Source organism: Pristiophorus japonicus, chromosome 12 (assembly GCF_044704955.1).
Source record: "Pristiophorus japonicus isolate sPriJap1 chromosome 12, sPriJap1.hap1, whole genome shotgun sequence".
NCBI lineage: Eukaryota > Metazoa > Chordata > Chondrichthyes > Pristiophoridae > Pristiophorus > Pristiophorus japonicus.
Genome location: NC_091988.1, coordinates 84,378,236 through 84,392,975, shown reverse-complemented (window position 1 = coordinate 84,392,975; position 14,740 = coordinate 84,378,236).

Genomic DNA, 14,740 nt, shown 5'->3' with positions numbered 1-14,740 from the left:
ATGATATTGAATACAGATGATCAGCTGATCACAGTAATGCTGATGCAATGTCTAGATTGCCTTCCCCATCACAAGTTATACCCGATAAGGAAGAAGTTTTTATTTTTCATACATTGATGAACTGCAAGTCAGAGCTGAAGAGATTGGTAGAGCAACCGAACGTGACCCAGTGATGTCAAAGGTGTATGAATATATTGCAAATGGATGGCCAAAACATGTAACAGACAAAGATACACATCCATTCTTCATTCGTAGGAATGAATTATCAGTTGATAAAGATTGTATCATGTGAGGTGGAAGAGTGGTTATACCAAATAAATTCAGGTCCAAATTATTAGGAGACCTCCATGACCAGCACCTGGGAATGTGCTTCACCAAGAGTTTTGCACGCAGTTATTTATGGTGGCCAGGTCTTTATCAAGATATAGAGTACATCGTGAGTCAGTGTACGCCATGTCAATCGGTAAGCAAGCAACCACCACCAGTACCATTACAGCCATGGAAATGGCCTCCCAGGGTGTGGTAAAGGCTACATATTGATTTTGCTGAGTTAGATGGATGGTTAATTGATAGCCATTCAAAATGGGTTGAGGTGTTTCCAATGTGGAAAATAACAAGAAGTAAAACATTGGAAATTTTACGAAAATTATTTTCTGCATTTGGCCTCCCTGAAGAAATTGTTTTGGATAATGGATCACAATTCCGTTCAGAAGAATTTGCACAATTCACGAGCCAAAATGGTGTAAACCATACCAAGGTTCCGCCATACCATCCTGTTTCGAATGGTGCAGCAGAGCACACTGTACAAATTGTAAAACGTGCCCTCATAAAACAAATGTTAGATCTAAATCCAAGGAAACGACGTTTGTCATTGGATCACAAATTGGCTAATTTTTTGATTACATATCGAAATACTCCTCATACAACTACAGGTAGAACACCAGCAGAGTTGTTTCTCAAACGACAGCCACGAACCAGATTATCGTTGTTAAAGTCAAATTTTCACAGTCCATAGAAGAGACACAATTAAGACCGAAAGAGAATCATGATAGAGGTAGAGTAAAATTAAACCAGAAGGTGAAGAACCATCACCATCAGTGGTTGCCAGGAAGTGCGGTGAAGTTATGTGGTCCTCGCACATATTTGGTAAAGATGTTTGATAATGGACAGGTTAGGTTTGTTCATATTGATCATATTTTGCCTACTGACATGGAAGGAGTTGAAGGTGGGAATGATACAATTATTTCTGACTCATCAGATAGTTTTGATACACCAGTAGCAAATCCTAAATCCAATGTACTGGAAACAAATCCAGGAGAGAATCAGAATGAAAGTCTGAGTCCGAGTCAGGAAAACAAAGAGCCTGAAGTTAGAGTGAAAATCAAGGAAATTCCGTGGAGGAAAACATTCCTCAGGATGAGCCTCGAATGAGTTTTGATTCAACACCATGTTTTGAAGGTTCTGTTTGAGAGCGAATGTATCCTCTTCGAAACAAAAAACAAGTGGTAAAGTTAAATGTATAAATATGGAAAAAAAAAAAGTTTATATTCTGTGTTATGTATAAACATGAAAGTTATGTATAATGTTTGTTATAATAACTTCTTCATTAAGAGTGAGAAGTGTAATGTCTGTAAGCTTGTAATGTTTGTAGCTCCACACTGTGGATGTGGACATATTATGTACTGCAACTACAGAGTTAATAATAAAAAGAACGAGGCAGATTCCGGAGGCTTCTGAGAAAGCTGCCCGCAATGTTAGGAGCTGTGTGTGCTGTGCTCTGTGAAGTTATCACAGTGAGCTGCAGTAGTTTATATTATGGGGCAACTAGTGAAGGGTTTGAGTCCTCTTTTGGCTTTGATCAGAGCTGTTTGTTGCTCTGATACTAGGCAGCGGTTTAGAAACTGGGACTTCCCATAGAGCATTGAGAAGACCAATCGTGTCCCTCCTGGCCCAGCTTTTGGTTCATGTTTCAGTAAGTCTGAGGGGCGAAGTGTGTCTCCACTGCAGACTGTGATGGTGCAGTGTGGAGAGCAGAACCTGCTGGTCAGTGTACAGATGGATTTATTTGGAACCAGGCACCTGATTAAAGCAGCTGATCTGACTCTGGGGTCAACAGGTTGTCGGCCAACTGGGGTCTACTCTCAGAACCACACCGTCCTATTTCACTATGGGCTCGATGAATGTGACAGCACAGTAAAGGTAACGTGATTCTTGATCTAAAACCTTCTGCAACCAGTGGGCACCTGGGAGGAGGATTGTGTGGAGCATAATCTGGCATGGACCAGCTGGGCTGGATGGCCTATTTCTGTGCTATGTAATCTGTAATTCTATGGCCTGTTATGATCAATTGACTGCTCACATTCTGATTTTGTTTTCATAATCTTTAGTTTTGATTGGACTTCATGTTAAGAATATTTTAAAAAGGCCTCCTTAGATGAGGGGGCTCTTATGGAGGTTTTGTTTCCTGACTCAACTTTTATTTGAATTAAAACTGGGCATCTGGACTGAAGTGCACAGTTAATAGACTGTCTTGAGCAATCTAACATTGGAAAGTGAGGTGAAGGGTTGTAGCTAAATAGCTGAGGAGGCAGATTAGTAAGTACTTTTAAAAAAAAATATATGTATGTTGGGTGCTTTAGTCTTGATTTTCTGAGATTGGTTGAGCCACGGATGGGGTTCTATGTAATTTTGGACCCTTTGTAAAATGAACCCCCTTTCCAGTTGCTTGTTGGACAGCTGAGGCGAAGACTCCTTTTCGTCTTTCGTGTCACCGCGAGATCACCTGGATAAGCTTCTGTTCAAGCTGGATGCATTCCGCTTCTTTGAGGACGACAGGGTCTTGGTAAGAGGAGACCAGATGTGGATGGTAAGACAGTGAGCGTTTGACACTGAGTAACTCCTGCATGTGTCTCCTGCAGATCTTCATCACTTGCCACCTGAAAGTAGCTGCAGCAGATCAAAGGCCAGATTCAGTCAACAAAGCTTGTTCCTTCCAGAAGCCAGCCAACCGGTGAGTGAAATCTACCCAACAATGTTCTTTCTTTTCAGCATATGGATGAATTCTGACCAATGGCTTGCTTCCTTGTTTAGATGGTCCCTGGTGACTGAATTGGACCTGTCCATGGTGGAAGGATCCAATGAGGTTGTGATGGGGACAACTGTGGAGCCCCGAGTATGCGATCTGGAGGAAGACTTCACTCCAGGGGCAGGAGAGAGGTCCTATCTGAGCTGGGTATGTTGTGGTGGTATTGGGTGTTGGGGCTATTGTTGGATGTTTTAACTGGATGGAATGAATTGTTGCAAAGTCGGAGCCTGTGTGGGAGGGTGAGGCCTCCCTGGGACCCTGATCATTCTGGATGCTGATCTGAAGGACCTGGTTCATTCAGTGGGAAGTGAAGATGTCGAGACTCGTGAGGAGATTGAGTTCTTCTCCAGGTGAGTGTTCATTTTATGAAAACCCAATTCCAGTCTAGTGACTCCTGACTCCAATGGCTTCTCATTCTCTGCAGGTGAGGTGCTTCTGGTTGTGACTTTGGCAGCTGGGGCCTTGATCTCAGCCGTTCTGGTGGCTGCCTTCCTCTTCAGGAAACGCAACTGGATCCTTTCCCTCAATTGGGCTTTTCCATTATTTGTCAAAAAAATGGTGTAATAAATTTTAAATGTGACTTGTTAGTCTTTAGTGTTGCATTAAGTAAATTGATCTTGGTGGTTTGAACTTCAGTTGTGTAAATAAGGGTTTCTCAACCTTCTTGCTTGTGAGGCCCTTCTTAAATTCCATTAACACAACCAGTCCCTCGGAATTGAGGATGACTTACTTCCACTACTAAAGTGAGTTCTTTGGTGGCTGAACAGTCCAACATGAGAGCCACAGACCCTGTCACAGGTGGGACAGACATTCTTCAGGGGAAGGAGAGGGTGGGACTGATTTGCCACACGCTCCACCTAGGGCAGTCTTCGGTCAGGGTCTCCCTGATGTCAATGGAGATGTCGCACTTCAGGGAGGCTTTGAGGGTGTGCTTGTAACGTTTCTGCTGCCACCTTTGGTTGCCATGAAGGAGCTATGCATAGAGAAATTGCTTAGGGAATCTCGTGTCTGGCGAGCGAGCTAAGTGGCCTGCCCAGCAAAGCTGATCAAGTGTGGTTAGTGCTTCAATGCTGGGAATGTTAACCTGGGCGAAGACACCGATGATGGTGCATCTGTCCTCCCAGGGGATTTTCAGGACCTTGCGGAGTCATCGTTGGTGATATATCTCCAGTGACTTGATGTGTCTTGTGTACATCGTCCATGCCGCTGATCCATACAGGAGGGCGGGTATTACCACAGCCCTGTAGACCTCCTGTCATCAAGATTCACGGCGTGGCCCTCAAACGTGGACCACTTCCCATACCTTGGGAGCCTCTTGTCAACAAAAGCAGACATTGAGGAGATTCAACATTGCCGCCAGTGCAGCCTTCAGCCGCCTGAGAAAGTGTTCAAAGACCAGGCCCTCAAACCTACCACCAAGCTCCTGTTATTGAGATACTGCAAGAAACACTGGTTGCCATGCCCATCCCACTCCCTCTTCTCCATGAGCCCCAACTCCCTCACCGACTGTGCCCAGCACATTAGTCCTGGTTTTTTGCTTAATTCAGTCAAACAGCCTTTTGCCCATCTGCAATATTTTATAACTAAAACACAAAGTCCGTAGGATTTTATTCTATTCCCAATTGGTCACAGCTGTGTGCAGATCAATCTTGGAAGGTTGAAATTGCAGCTGGAACCCAACATTGGGTGTGAAAAATTGGGTCTGCCTGTGATGCCCTCCTTGGTAGAGCAAGACTGCTAATGCTTGCAGGTGAAGAATGAACTATATTAGTGTGTGTCATCAGTTTAGCAGAGAAAATGGGGGCAGGGGTGGAATTACTGCAGATTATATAAAGGAATTGTGTCTCTGTCTCTTGACCCTAGCAGTTCCTTTTCTCTCCGCCACTGTTGCCTATTTCCTTGCCCCTTCATTTGATTGACAACCCTGACCACACATAACAAATGGGAGAAAAATTCAAATCTGAAGTGGAGCCTCCATTGGCTGATTTCAATAGTTGTGGGATACTTGAACAGGATTAGTGTTGCCAATGGTAACGTATGGCAGCGAGGGGTGAAAACCAAACCATTGGTCCAGGAAAAGGAATACCAACCCACTTAACATGGTGTTGGGACAAGGTGGTGGTGGTGGTGGATCACAAGGACCTGGTGGGTGGAGGGATTGAGACAATAGATCAGTGCTGCCAGTTTTCTCCCTTCAGTGAATGGTCCTGGGGTGGGGGCAAATGGCCTGTTTCTGTGCTGTATATCCTGTGTAAAATCCCAGACTGCTTGGCAAGCCCTTTGCAATATTTTTGTGGACCATTGGTTGAGAGCCTCTGATCTGAAAGACATGAGACCAGAATTAGAGGCCTATATTTTACTGTCATTCTCACCACCTGCCACTTTTTTGGAAGTTGTAACTTGGCAGTACCTGGAGTTTAAAAGGGTGAAACCTGCAAGCATACAGCAAAGTAGGAGGCCACTTGGCCCTTTCTGCCTGTACTGTCTATTTGAATGTTCTCTCCAATTAATCCCACAACTCTGCTTACCCCATAGCTTGGCAATCTTCGCCCCATCAAATATATATCCAATTCCCTTTTTGTAAGTAACTATTGAATATACTTTTGGGAGGTGCATTCCAGATTATAATGACTTACTGCATATATTTTCCTCTTCCTCCTTCTGGCTCTTTTGCAAAGTACTTTAAATCTGTCATCTCGTGATTAACCCTTCTGCTAGAAGGAAGTGTTCTCCTCCCCCACCCCTTATCAAAACCCTTCATAATTTTAAAGCCTCTTTTTTAAATCTGCCCTTCACAACTTTTGTGGGAAAATCTCCGCTCCTCAGAAGTAAATATTGTGACTTTAAATGGATGTAAGTAATAAGGAGCTGCTGCCATCTTTCTACAGAAAGTAGATGGGGGTTACAGACACCAGCATTTGGTCAGCCAGGAAGTTGTGAGCAGGTTATAGTCTCCCTCCAGTGCCAAGGGAATAGACAAAGCAACATCTCAATTGGCCACTGCAGGTAGGTGTGTCTTGGCTGGCACATGTACTGTAACTTCACTAAATGTGTTCCACTTTGAACATCCCTTAAGGGTTAGTTGTAATTGTCTTAAGTTTAATTATGTCATGGATTCCCCCAAACTGATTTGATTAGCCACTCTAGTGTAACTTGTGAAGTCAAGCAGTGTACGACATGTCAATCGGTGAGCAAGAAACCACCATCAGTACCATTACCACCATGGAAATGGTCTCCCAGGGTGTGGCAAAAGTTACATAGTTGCTGAGCTAGACGGACAGCAATTGTTGACTGATAGCCATTCTAAGTGGGTAGAGGTGTTTCCAATGTGGAAAATAAGTAAAACTTTAGGCCTTTATAAGATTATTTTCTTTATTTGGCCTCAGAAGAAATTGTTTCTAATAATGGACCTCAATTTTGTGCAGAAGAATTTGCACAATTCATGAGCAAAAATGGTGTGAAACTTACCAAGGTTCCATCATAACACCCTGCTTCAAATGGTGCAGCAGAGCACACAGTACAAATTGTAAAACATGCCTTCATCAAACAGATGTTGGATCCAAATCAAAAAACAATTTCATTGGACCACAAATTGGATAATTTTCTAATTACGTATTGTAATACTCATACAAGTACTGGTAGAACACCAGCAGAGTTGTTTCTCAAACGCTGGCCACAAACCAGATTCTTGTTGTTAACACACCTTGGCACAATCCATAGAAGAGAAACAATTAAGCCAGAAAGAGAATACTGATCGCGATGTGCTAAGAGAGAAGTGTGAAATTAAATCAGGTGAGGGTGAAGAACCATCATCATAAATGGTTAAGTGGGTACCAGGAAGAGTGGTGAAGATATGTGGTCCTCGCACATATTTGGTCAAGATGGTTGATCATGGACAGGTTAGGTTTGTTCACATTGATATTTTACCTATAGAGTGGAAGGAGCTGAAGGTTGGAATGATTTTGATTATTTCTGACTCATTAGATAGTCTTATTACAAGTACAGTATCAGTAGCATATCCCACATCAAATGTATTAGAAACAAGTCTGAGAAAGTCATCATAATTTAAGTCTGAGTCAAGCAGACAAACCATCTGAAGTTCTGGAGAGTTCAAATGTAAATCAAGGGCATTGCTTGGAGGAAAACTCTCCTCGACCAGCCTAGAATGTGTCTAAGTTCGACACTGTTTGGGAAGTTCTGTTCAAGAGCAAAGGTATTCTCTTCAAAACAGAAAACAAATGGGTTAAGCTTGATTTGTAAATATGGCAAAATAAGTCGATCTATGTAAGTTATGGATGATTGTTGTAACTGATGATTGTTTGTTGTAATTAATTACTTCAAGAGGGAACAGGTTCCTGAAGTTATCAGCCATCTTGGAGTGTTTGTGAGGTCGTAAAGAAGATATCACAGTTTAGTTATCTGTGTCCTGAAGTAGTCTTGGGCTCCGTGTCAATTTCGTTCTGATTATGACCCTGTGAAGTGCCTTGGGACACCTTCCTATATAAATGAGTTTTTGTGTTAACAGCCATCACTCCAGGAACTTTAGAAGGAGCCCTGTGACCATTCTTCAAGTTGACCATTCAATCCAAAGACTCGTGCCTCATATTTATATAGCAGTGAAAGCTAGTCCGATGCTCTCCCTTAAACACCAATCTGCACAGGCCAGGCTCCCTGGCAGTAGCACCAACTGGGAAAATTATTCCCTTGGGGTTTGTAACTGATCCACTAGCCTAAAATGAGAATTACTCATCACTCTAATATCAAGGGGGTGCAAGTTGAAGAGGGAAATATTAATGTTGGACTGCATCCCAGCCTGACATAAACTAGGAATAGCCACTTGTCTGTATGATGCATGACTGCTTCTCAAGTCAGTGAAATCTGTTGGTTGAGGGGTATATATTGGGGAATCTGGAGAACTGCTAAACTCTCTCTTCAATGGCGCCATGGGATCTTCTACATTTACCTGAATAGGGACAAGAGTAGGCGATTCAACCACATGCGTCTGTTCCGCCATTTAAGTAGAATATGGCGAATCTGTATCTTAACTTCATCTACCCGCCTTGGTTCCGTATACTTTCATACCCTTTCCTAACATACATGCATCAATCTCAGATTTAGAATTTTTCAATTGAGCCCCAGCATCCAGTCCTTTGGGGCAGAGACTTCCAGATTTCCACAACTGATATTTTGCTTGACATCACCATGAACATCCTAGCTCTAATTTTATCATTATGTCTTCTCATTCTTTGACTTTTTTTACATTTTCGCTCACCTGAATCCTACACCGCCCCCCCCCCCCCCCCACACTAATTATTTTAAAGGGCTGGAGAGAGCGCTTTAAACTAATGAGTGGGGGTGTGGGGGGAGGATTCAGGTGAACAAAAATTTAAAGTCCAAGGAGAAGGCAATAGAGGGGTGTAGCAGTGGTGGAAATGAAAACCAGAGCATGCCAGGAAGGGACAGAATGTATAAACAAAGTTGAATCAGAAAGTGGGGTCAAAGCAGGAAAAAATGTTTTTAAACATTTTTTAAAAGCTCTTTATCTGAATGCATGTAGCAGTCGTAACAAAATAGATGAGTTGACATCACAAATAGATACAAATGGGTATGATCTGATCGCCATTTCAGAGATGTGGTTGCAAGGTGATCAGGACTGGGAACTAAATATTCAGGGGTATTTGACAATTCGGAATAGCAATAATCATGGGCGATTTTAACCTTCATATATATTGGACAAAGCAAATTGGCCAGGGTAGCCTTGAGGAAGAGCTCAGAGTCTATCTGGGATAGTTTCCTTGCATAGTACATTGCGGAACCAACCAGGGAGCAGACCACCTTAGATCTGGTACTGTGTAATGAGACAGGATTAATAAATGATCGTCTAGTAAAGGATCCTCTAGGAATGAGTGACCATAACATGGTTGAGTTTCAAATTCAGTTGGAGGGTGAGAAAATTGGATCTCAAACGAGTGTCCTAAGCTTAAATAAAGTAGACTACAAAGGTATGAAGGCAGAGTTGGCTAAAGTGGATTGGGAAAATAGACTGAAGAATGGGATGATTGATGAGTTTTGCCAGACATTTAAGGAGATATTTCATAACTCTCAACAAAAATATATCCCAATGAAAAGGAAAAATTGTAAGAGAAGTGATAACTATCCATGGCTAACAAAGGAAATAAGGGAGGGTACCAAATTGAACACAAAGGCATACAATTGGCCAAGACTAGTGGGAGGCCAGAAGAATGGAAAATTTTAAACAGCCAGCCGAGAACCACTAAAAAAAATGATTGCGAGAGAAGTTAGATTATGAAAGTAAACTAGCACGAAATATAGAAACAGATAGGAAGAGTTTCTACAGATACATAAAAAGTAAAAGAGTGGCTAAAGTAAATGTTGGTCACCTAGAGGATGAGTCTGGGAAATTAATAATGGAGAACAGGGAAATGACAGAGACGTTGAACAAATATTTTGTATCGGTCTTCACGGTAGAAGATACTAAAAACATCCCAATAGTAGATAATCAAGGGGCTACAGGTAGGGAGGAACTTAATACAATCACTAATGAAGTAGTACTAGGTAAAATAATGGGACTATAGATGGACAATTCCCCTGGACCTGATGCCTTACATCGTAGGGTCTTAAGAGAAGTGGCTGCAGAGATAGTGGATGCATTGGTTGTAATCTAACAAAATTCCCTGGATTCTGGGGCAGTCCCAGCAGATTAGAAAACCGCAAATGTAATTCCCTTTTTACAAAAGGAGGCAGACAAAAAGCAGGAAACGAAAGATCAGTTAGTCAAACCTCCTGTCATTGGGAAAATGCTAGAGTCCATTATTAAGGAAGCAGTAGTGGGACATTTGGAAAAGTATGATTCAATCAAGCAGAGTCAGCATGGTTTTATGAAAGGCAAGTCATGTTTGACAAATTTGCTGGGGTTCTTTGAACATGTAACAAGCAGAGTGGATAAGGGCGATCCAGTGGATGTGGTGTATTTGGATTTCCAGAAGGCATTCAATGAGGTGCCACATAAGAGATTACTGCACAAGATAAAAGCTCACGGTCTGGGGTTAATATATTACAGTGCAGTGCTCCTTCAGTACTCAACTAGAGTGTTGGCCTGGACTTTGTGCTCAAAGCTCCAGAGTCGGATTTGAACACATGGGGCTAGATCCTCCACTTTGTTTGCATGCTTAATGCTCACTTAACGTCCACTTTACCACTGAAATGACATAACACCCATATATCGCCGATTTTGGCACAAAATGGAAACTGACTGGCATCTTTCAGAAACTTATCGCTGAGCCTTACTTTCCCCATGTGCTTAACACCGAGAAAAAATATTACAGCCCACCCACTTTTTTTGGGTGGAATCAGCAGAATAGGCGAATTCAACGCCCATAATATCATCCAGCGTCACTTTCCGCACGGATTTAATGTCGAGATTCAATATTAACGCCCGCCCACTTTTTTTTGTCTTAAAGAGCATATTTACCAAAACTAGCAGTCATTAGCGTCAATTTCACCACTGCGCGCACACATCGCCCACAATATCGCTCGCCCAAAAAAAAACACCCACAAAAAGTGGAACTAACTGGAACTAATCACAGCGTTATGGACGCCATGTTCTAGATCACATGTCGCGTCCTTTAAAAGGCTGCTGTGCTTCAACCTTGGTGGAGTTTGGATGTATTCTGCAGGCCGTTGGAGTTGTTGTGAACATCTGTAAAAACATCTTGACCATACTGTGACCGATTGAAATTGAAGAGGTGTCTTCGTCAGGGCATTCCTTGTTTGTGATCAATTGGTGGGAAACAGAGAGCTACTGCAATGCGGTCTGTCCTTTCTCACCCTCTCTTGGTGACCAAATACATGCAGCAGACTCGACATCACCGAAGGATCGCTCCACTGCATTATGTGCCCAATGTAAGACATGACAGACAGATGAGGAGGACCAGACATTACACGCCCCACAAGTACAAGGAGAAGCATTCTTACTTCGACTTGCCTGACACCACCTGCCTTCGGAGACTGCGCTTCCACAAACAACTTATCACTGAGGTATGCCAGCTGGTAAGGGCAGATCTGCAGCCTGCCAACACCATCAGTACTGCACTGTCCGTCGAGGTCAAAGTCACTGCGGCAATGTCATGCTACGCCTTGGGTGCTTTTCAGGCCACAGCTGGCGACATTTGCGGAATTTCTCAGCATGCCACACATTGCTGCATTAGACAGGTCACTGAAGCCCTGTATGCACGCAGGAGGGACTTGATCAGTTTCCCTCTGACCAGGGAGGCACAGAGTGAGAGGGCTCTAGGATTTTCCAGAATTGCAAACTTCCCCAAATTGCAGGGAGCAATAGACTGTACGCACACCACGATGTAGGCACTTTTTCAGGATGCAGAGGTTTTCAGGAACCGCAAGGGATTCCACTCCCTGAATGTCCAACTGGTTGTCGACCACCAGCAAATTATACTGGCAGTGAATGCTCAATTTCCGGGCAGCATCCATGATGCTCACATCCTGTGTGAGAGCACTGTATCTGACTTGTTTACCAGTCAGACACAAGGTCAATGCTGGATAATTGGTGACAAAGAATATGGCCTCACCACCTGGCTGATGACCACCCTGTATGATACCCACACCGAGGCCGAGCGGCAATACAATGAGAGCCACAGAGCAACTCGCAAAATCGTGGAGAAAACCATTGGAGTGCTGAAGCAGCACTTTAGATGCCTGGACCACTCAAGTGGTGAGCTCCAATACCACCCTGAGCAGGTAGCTCAATTTGTGGTGGTGTGCTCCGTGCTACGCAACTTGGCTATCGGGAGGAGACAAGAATTGCCTGATGAGTCTGACAGTCTACCTCACCAGAGGGAGGATGAGGAGGTGGACGCTGACATCGGTCCAGACAATCAGGCTGACGCAGAAGCCATGCTCCCGCCCCCCTGTAGACCGCATCAAAGGGCCAATGGTGGCATGAGAGCTGCAAGAGCCTTGTGTCAGGAGCTCATCAATAATCGCTTTGTCTGAAAGAATGTTGGTGTTATTTACAAGGCTGACACACTGCTGGGTGTGCTGGTCATATATCAATGGTGGGCATGTTAATGTTTAAGTTTATTGAAGTTAAGTGTGATTAAACCCTTTGATAAGGAATCACCAGTGTGTAATGGTGCAGCTATCTGAGCCAATCTGCTACAAGGTTTTGTTAAATAAAAAACATTTAAACCGTACAAACCAACCCTTCTCCCCCCCGCCCCCCGCTTCTCCTCCCCATCTCTACGCCTTCCTCTTCTCCTCCTGACTCCAAGCCGCCTGGCCGAGGAGGTCCTCGGGTGATGCTTCCTTTGGGGGGGTGGGGGGCGAAGGCCGAAGCACTGCTTGGACAGATACGGGAGAAGACAGTCCCGAGGTGGGAACGTGCTCCATGCCAGAAGCAAGATGTTGCTGCTGGCTCTCGTGTGGTTAGCAATGGGGGTGTATCACCTTGGGGTGCAGTGCAGCACTCCGGGAACACTGGGAGCCCTCTGCCATCTGTGATCCTGGCTACCAGCTCCAAGGCCTCCTCCATCTCTTCCATCTTATATCTTATTTGTTGGACAAATACTCGGTGTTCTTGGTGCTTAGTAGGCTTTTTGCTACTGGTGAACCTCCCTCATGCCTCCCACAACAGCCAGACAAGCACACACCACAGACACACATACCATCAGTGCCTCTGAGTTCCCTCTCTCTCTGTCTCCTCTTCTCCGCATGTCATGATGATCCTTGATCTCCTGAATCGCGGGAATCGAGTGTTGCCATGCCGTTGCTAACACCGGCCACGCTTTACAGCAGAAGGTCAAAAAATGTTAACGCGAGTGCCCATTTGATATCGCTTGCGGTAACACCCACTAGGTGTTTTGAGAATGACGAGAAGCCGGCAATCTGAAAACCCTTTTTTAACACCCACACTGGAAATAACGCCTATTTTTGGGCGATAAGCTTAAAAGTGGAGGTTCTAGCCTATGATCTTCTTACTCAGGTGTGAGAGCTACCCACTGAGGCAAATTCGATGCCCGATCTCCTCTGTCCTAAAAAGATTTTTAAAGGCACTGCCTCTTGTGATACTGAGCCCAACAACAAAAAATCCCAGGTTTGATGCTTGGTCCGCTCAGTGTTAGCCAATCTCAGCAAGAGGAGCACTGTGGGGGAATAGAGTCGGCCTCTGACCCTTGAGTAAAGAGGAGGCAAGTTAGCCAAAGATTCCTGCTCCTGATCACCATCCGGACACCCCGTCTGGAAAGTGCAGCTGTGAGGAGTGGATTCAAATTCATGATGCTGTCTTCCCATCCACCCCGCACCCCCAACCCCATGCCCCCTCCCCCAAGCCCCATTTCCCAGCCCCACAAGGTCAAATAGAGTGAAAACACTCATTGGCTGTTGTTCTTGTGAGCCCAGCCAATTAGGGTGAGGAATCTCAGTAAGAATCAAAGCCTTCAGGCGAGGAGATCATTGGAGTGCGGAACAAAAAGACTAAAACAAATTGACCTTTCACCTTTGGCCTCTGGGATTCAAGGTATGAATTCAACCCAGCTTGATGAAATGGAAGTCTCTATACTCTCTCTCCCTCTCTCTTTCACTCCCTGCTGCCTTTAACGGTCTTGAGTGAAAAAAGTTTGAGGATAGACTCAACTCTCTTCCCAACCCAAACCCACAGCACAAAACGAACTCTCAATCAGGTGATAAAACTGGTGCTAAAATGGTTGGCCTCACTCTCCCAGCTCACAATGAGTGTCTGGTGTGAGATGGGGTAATGGTGTCGAGGCTTTTGACTTTGTCAGGTCGTGGTTAGGGATCATTGTAAAATTTCAGGGAATCTGATAAGAAAATGACACTGTGTAGAAAAACCGGCCAGCCCTGGAATAAAAATTAATCTCCAGGACACTGCCACGAGCAGAAAAATCACAGGGGCATTAAAATAAATTATGTCTTTATAATTTTCTCTGAGCACTTCTGTTTATTGATGATAAAAATATTGGAGAAGGGATGAAAAGGCTGTCTGATTGGGAGTCAAGAATCACCCGAGCGGGTAAGGAAGAGAGTCCGCTCCCCAATCGGGGTGCCACCAGGATGGACTTGTCAGGCGACAAGTCATGCTTGGGAGGGGTTGGAGGTCATGAGTTGAATCCTCCAGGAATATGCTCAAAGCAGATTTGGCAACTCTCCCTGGGTATCTGGGTTACTGCCTCTGCACTTTATCCATTCATAGAGGAGGATTATGTATTATATGAGTCAATCCCTCCTGGTGTTATTAATGGGAAGTCCAGGATCTCTCTCTTGATCGCTATAGGGGCCCTGTGGAAGATTATACACAATAGAGGCTCAACACATCAGCCATGGCTCAACGGGTAACACGCTCGCATCTGAGTCAGAAGGTCGTGGGTTCATGTTCCACTCCAGGGAGTTGATCAGGTAATCCAGGCCAACACTTCCAGTGTAGCACTGGTAGAGTGCTGCAGTGTCGGAGGTGCCGTCTTACGGATAAGACGTTAAACCGAGGCGCCGTCTGTGATCCCGTCATTACAACAGTGACCACACTTCAAAAATACTTAATTGTCTGTAAAGTGCTTTGGGACGCTCAGTGGTTGTGAAATGTGCTATATAAACACAAGGGGCTGG